The sequence below is a fragment of the Rhincodon typus genome, chromosome 27 (genome assembly GCF_021869965.1).
Source record: "Rhincodon typus isolate 14 chromosome 27, sRhiTyp1.1, whole genome shotgun sequence".
NCBI lineage: Eukaryota > Metazoa > Chordata > Chondrichthyes > Orectolobiformes > Rhincodontidae > Rhincodon > Rhincodon typus.
This window is the reverse complement of record NC_063358.1, coordinates 38,450,250-38,455,414: the sequence shown is the minus strand read 5'-3', so window position 1 is coordinate 38,455,414 and position 5,165 is coordinate 38,450,250.

Sequence of the window (5,165 nt, the reverse complement as noted above, 5' to 3'; positions counted from 1 at the left end):
TAGCAGCACAGAACTCAAGTGTTTAGCTTCAGCAGCCCAGCTGAAAACCTTAACTCAAAATGAAACTAAAAACTTTCCTGGGTCTGTGTGAGCCCTGAGCCCACCCACTCATGAATCTTCCGTCTCGTTTTAAAAACAACGCTGCTGGGAGAACACAAAAGCTGTTTACCAACTGAAGCAGACATTCGGCACCACTGTAGTAACATGTCTCTGCAAGAGAAACATCGCAGTACCACTACACCAGCATTTTTGTGTGTTCACCTTTTGTGAATTTGCTTATTGGTGTTAAGCTCACCGTTCAATATAGATCTAATTGTCGCAGTTTTTAAAAAAAATTAATTCACAAGATGATGGCATCGTTGGCTAGGCCAGTATTTATTGCCCATCCCTAAATGCCCAGAGGGCAGTTAAGAGTCAACCACATTGCTGTGGGTCTGGAGTCACACGTAGACCAGACCAGGTAGAGGACATTAGTGAACTAGATAGGCTTTTCTAACCATTGACAACAGTTTCATGATCATCATTAGACTCTTATTTCCAGCTTTTTATTGAACTCAAATTCCACCATCTGCTGTGGTAGGATTCAAACGCGGGTCCCTGGGACATTACCCAGGTTGCTGGATTAACAGACTGGCAATAATACCATTAAGTCATCGCCTCCCCTACTACATGTCTGCAGTTCTAAAGAAAATTAAAATAAAATTGATTTCCTGGAATAGGAAATATAGACTGTACATGGGTCTTATGTTTGCCATTTTTGAAAGACACCACCTCTAAGGTTTTCGGGAATGTAATCCTTGTGGAGCTAACTAAATGAAGACACAGAGTTGGGGTAAAGGAGGCATTTTCAGATTGTGAACTGTAACTAGTGGAGTGCCAGGACCTCAATTAATTACAATATTTATTAATGACTTGGATGAGGAAGGTGAATGCACTATAGCCAAGTTAGCAGAAGACACAAAAGTGGGTGGGAGGCATGTGGTGTGGGTGACACCAAAGAATCTGCAGAGGGGTATAAACAGGCTAGGCGAGAGAGGAGTAACTTGGCAGATGGAATACAATGTGGGAAAATGTGAAGAGATGCACATTTGCCAGGCAGAACAGAGGAGCTGAATATTACTTAAATGGAGAGAGATTTCAGAAAGCTATGGAACAGAGCAATTTGGGAGTCCTCATCCATAAATCACAAAAAGCTGGTGTCCAAGGTGGGCAAGTAATAGGGAAGGCAAATGGAATGTTGGCCTTTATTACAAAAGGAATGGAATACAAAAGAGGGGAGGTTTCACTAAGACTCTACAAGGCATTAGTCAGACCACAGCTGGAATACTGTGAACAGTTTGGGTTCCTTAGCAGCACGATGGCTCAGCGGTTAGCATAACTGCCTTACAGGGCTAGGGACCCAGGTTCAATTCCACCCTCGGGCGACTGTCTGTGTAGAGTTTGCACATTCTCCCCGTGTCTGCGTGGGTTTCCTCCAGGTGCTCTGGTTTCCTCCCACAGTCCAAAGATGTGCAGGTTAGGTGGATTGGCCATGCTAAATTGCCTGTAATGTTCAGGGGTGTGTAGCTTTGGGGGATGGGTCTGGGTGGGATGCTCTGAGGGTTGGTGTGGACTTGTTGGGCTAAAGGGCCTGTTTCCACACTGTAGCGATTCTATAATTATCTAAGGAAAAATATGCTGCCATTGCAGGCAGTTCAGAGAAAGTTCTCTAGGCTAATACCAGGTATGGAGGGACTGTTTTTATCAGAGAGGTTGAGTAGTTTGGGTCTGTGTTCATTGGAATGTATTAGAATGAGAGGGACTTTATTGAGATTCTTAGAAGACTTGGCAGGATTGATGCAAACAGGTCATTTTCCCTTGTCAAGGATCAGAAGGAATAATCTCAGTTTAAGAGTGAGATGAGAAGGTATTTCTTCTCTTGGAGTGTAGTGAATTTGCGAAATTCTTTATTGCAGACAGCTGTTGAGGCTGGGTCATTAAGTATAATCAAGGCTGTGATAAACAGATTTTTAATCAGTAAGGGAATACAAGGGTTGTAGGGAAAAGGCCAGGAAGTAGAGTTGAAGATTATCAGATTAACATGATCTGATTGAATGGTGGAGCAGATTTGATGGGCTGAACGGCCTATTGATGCTTCAACAATTTATGGTCTTACGGTGAACAGTGGGACTTTACTGTACTTGTTAAAAAAGAGTTTCTATTTGTAATGTCAGAAATGCAGCCGTCAATTTGTATACGGAGGGCCTAAGCCAGTTTTTCCAGAATAGGTGCTCTGCTGGAATCTTTTATGTCTGGCTTGGAAGGGGCCATCTCATCCAAAAATAAGCACCACTGATAAGGCACACTCTCTCAATACTGCAATAGATGGCCAACCCAATTTCCCCAGAACCAAATGCCAAGAGCTAAAGTCCCTGGTGCTGGAGATCTCTACATCCTCCTCCTGATCAATATATAGAGGAGGGAGGGGGTTAATCAGGAAATAGTAATGTATTGACACTGAGATAAGGTTTTAGTGATCTGCCTGACTATATGGACCCCAAGTGTGCAATTCTTCCTCAGTAAGCTCCCTAGCCTCTACCATGCTACTCTCTGACATTCCAGAGTCAGGAATGGGAATTGATACCAGCCTTATCCATAAAGGGAACTGGGGTTGGAATACCCTCAAACTGGGATTTGAATCCTGGCCAATATGGGAATCTATTGAATTGATCAGTTGAGCTCCTGGGACACTAGATGGGAATCTACGATTTTACCAATAGATTTCCTGGGTCACCAGATTGGAATCTTGCACTGTACCATTGGACCTACCAGGCTGTTCGAGCATGGAACGCAGCACTACTCCTGTGGTGGCTATCCCTCAGAATGGAAAGCCTATCTATTTCAGCCCAGCAAACCGACCTGGTGAATAGGAGTTCAACGATGTTCGGGAGCCACTGCCACTCAGTTAGAATTGGAGTCCAAAACTCCTTTGAATGAACATCCAAAGCCTTTTTGCCAGAGTTTCTTCAGGTAGGAGCATTGCTTTAATTAAAACACTTCCTTGGGGCCTGGAGTTCTACAGCTGATATTTAGCACTGTTAAAGATAAGAAAGTGAGAGGTCTCCCATTTATAAAGCTCCTATTGTAACATCCAGAAAGAGCGCTGCTGTCTTTTTGAACTGTAGATGTTGTAATGCTGGAAAATGTGGCAACAAATTCCCAATAATGAGAACATCAGCTGTTTTCAATGAGGTTGGTTGAAGAATAAATATTTTTCAGGACACTAGGTGAACTTCTCAGTTCTTCATTGAATAGTATAGATATTTTACATTCACCTGTGAGGCCAGGCAGGGCAGCAGCTTAACGTTTCCTCTGAAAAATGGTACCTCTAATATTTAGCATTCGTACAGTAACGCTGCCTGATGTGACACAGATGAAAAATGTTTGGACTGAGAGGAGATGATGGTGCAGGACAAACCAAGTGTAACACATTGAATGTGATTCACGTAGAGTGAGTAAAAGTAGAAGCGATATGAAGGTAGTGTATTATTTCCAGAAATCCTCTTCAGCTTCTGCAGTATCAGCCCCATTCAGGGGCTCGGGTCTGTGAGTGGGCTTTAAATTTACAGTCGCATAACTCAGAGGCGGGAGTGTTGTCACAGAGTTAACACTGACATTTGCAGTTCCAAGCAACCAACACTGGTGGTACCTCTGCAAGCTATATATCCATCCCTCCCCCAGGATTTCCATCGGTGTCAATTTTAATCACGTGAAAAAATATTTCCATTGATTGCTTCTCTTTGCCTCCCGGACCTGGCAGGGAGAATTGTGGAGATTGATGTGTACCCTGGCCCCATGGGCCTGTTTGTGCCGGTCAGAAACAGAGAATGTGTTGCCACTTTAAGGACTGAAAAGCCGCAGCCACATTATCAACTCCACATTCCACCCCAGGTCCTCAGAGATTCTGGGAAGGGATATCAGGGCTCAAGAGAGTCAACTATCTTCGGAATTTATCACAGACCTGGGTCATGTGGCAGCTTTCAGTCAATGGGGAGCAGTGGCCCAGTGTGTGCTGGAAGGAAGTGGCATTTACAAATGCACAAAGTACTTTTCCACTGCTACATAGGGGCAGAAAAAGGTTTTTACTTTAGAAAGGCATTATCTATCAGCAAGGCTTGGTGGGCTTGTATGCTGTACTGTTCTTTATTTCATTTCACCTTTTCTTTCCAATGACGCGTGTTTTCATCTGTTTGCAATGATGTTGTGAAATCAAGTTTAATTCTTATTAATTGTCCTGGTGACAAGAGTTGCATTGTTTTGTAGGACCATTTCCACCACCTCAAAACATCAGACAATTCCACCCACTTTTACTCTCAAGCACAATTAGAGTACATTATTAAATGGGATCTTTCACAGTGCCTCTCCATTACAGTTTCTCTTTTAGACATTGTTTCTTGTATCAGTAATTTGTACAGAGAGGATAGCTTTATTACATGAAGTAAAAGTGAAAGGAACATTAATAAGCACCCAGCCCTGCCGTGTCTTCACCATCCCCCCAGACCTACCCCTTACTGAGGACGAACGGTCAGTCCTCAGCAAAGGGCTCACCTTTGTCCCCCTCCACCCACACATCAACGAATACCGCTCACGCTTGGACATAGAGCAGTTTTTCCGCCGCCTCCGCCTCCACGCTTACTTCTTTAACTGTGAGCCTAACCCTCCCTCTACTGACCCCTTCTCCCGCTTCCAACACACCCCCTCCTCCTGGACACCACCCCAAGGCCTCCTACCCTCCCTCGACCTCTTCATCTCCAACTGCCATCGAGACATCAATCGCCTCAACCTCTCCACCCCTCTCACCCACTCCAACCTTTCCCCCGCAGAACGTGCAGCCCTCCGTTCCAATCCCAACCTCACCATAAAACCCGCGGACAAGGGAGGCGCAGTTGTAGTATGGCGCACTGACCTCTACATTGCCGAGGCCAGACGCCAACTCTCCGACACCTCCTCCTACCGCCCCCTTGATCATGACCCCACCCCGAGCACCAAACCATCATCTCCCAAACCATCCACAACCTCATCACCTCAGGTGACCTCCCACCCACGGCCTCCAACCTCATCGTTCCCCAACCTCGCACTGCCCGCTTCTATCTCCTTCCCAAAATCCACAAACCTGAATGCCCTGG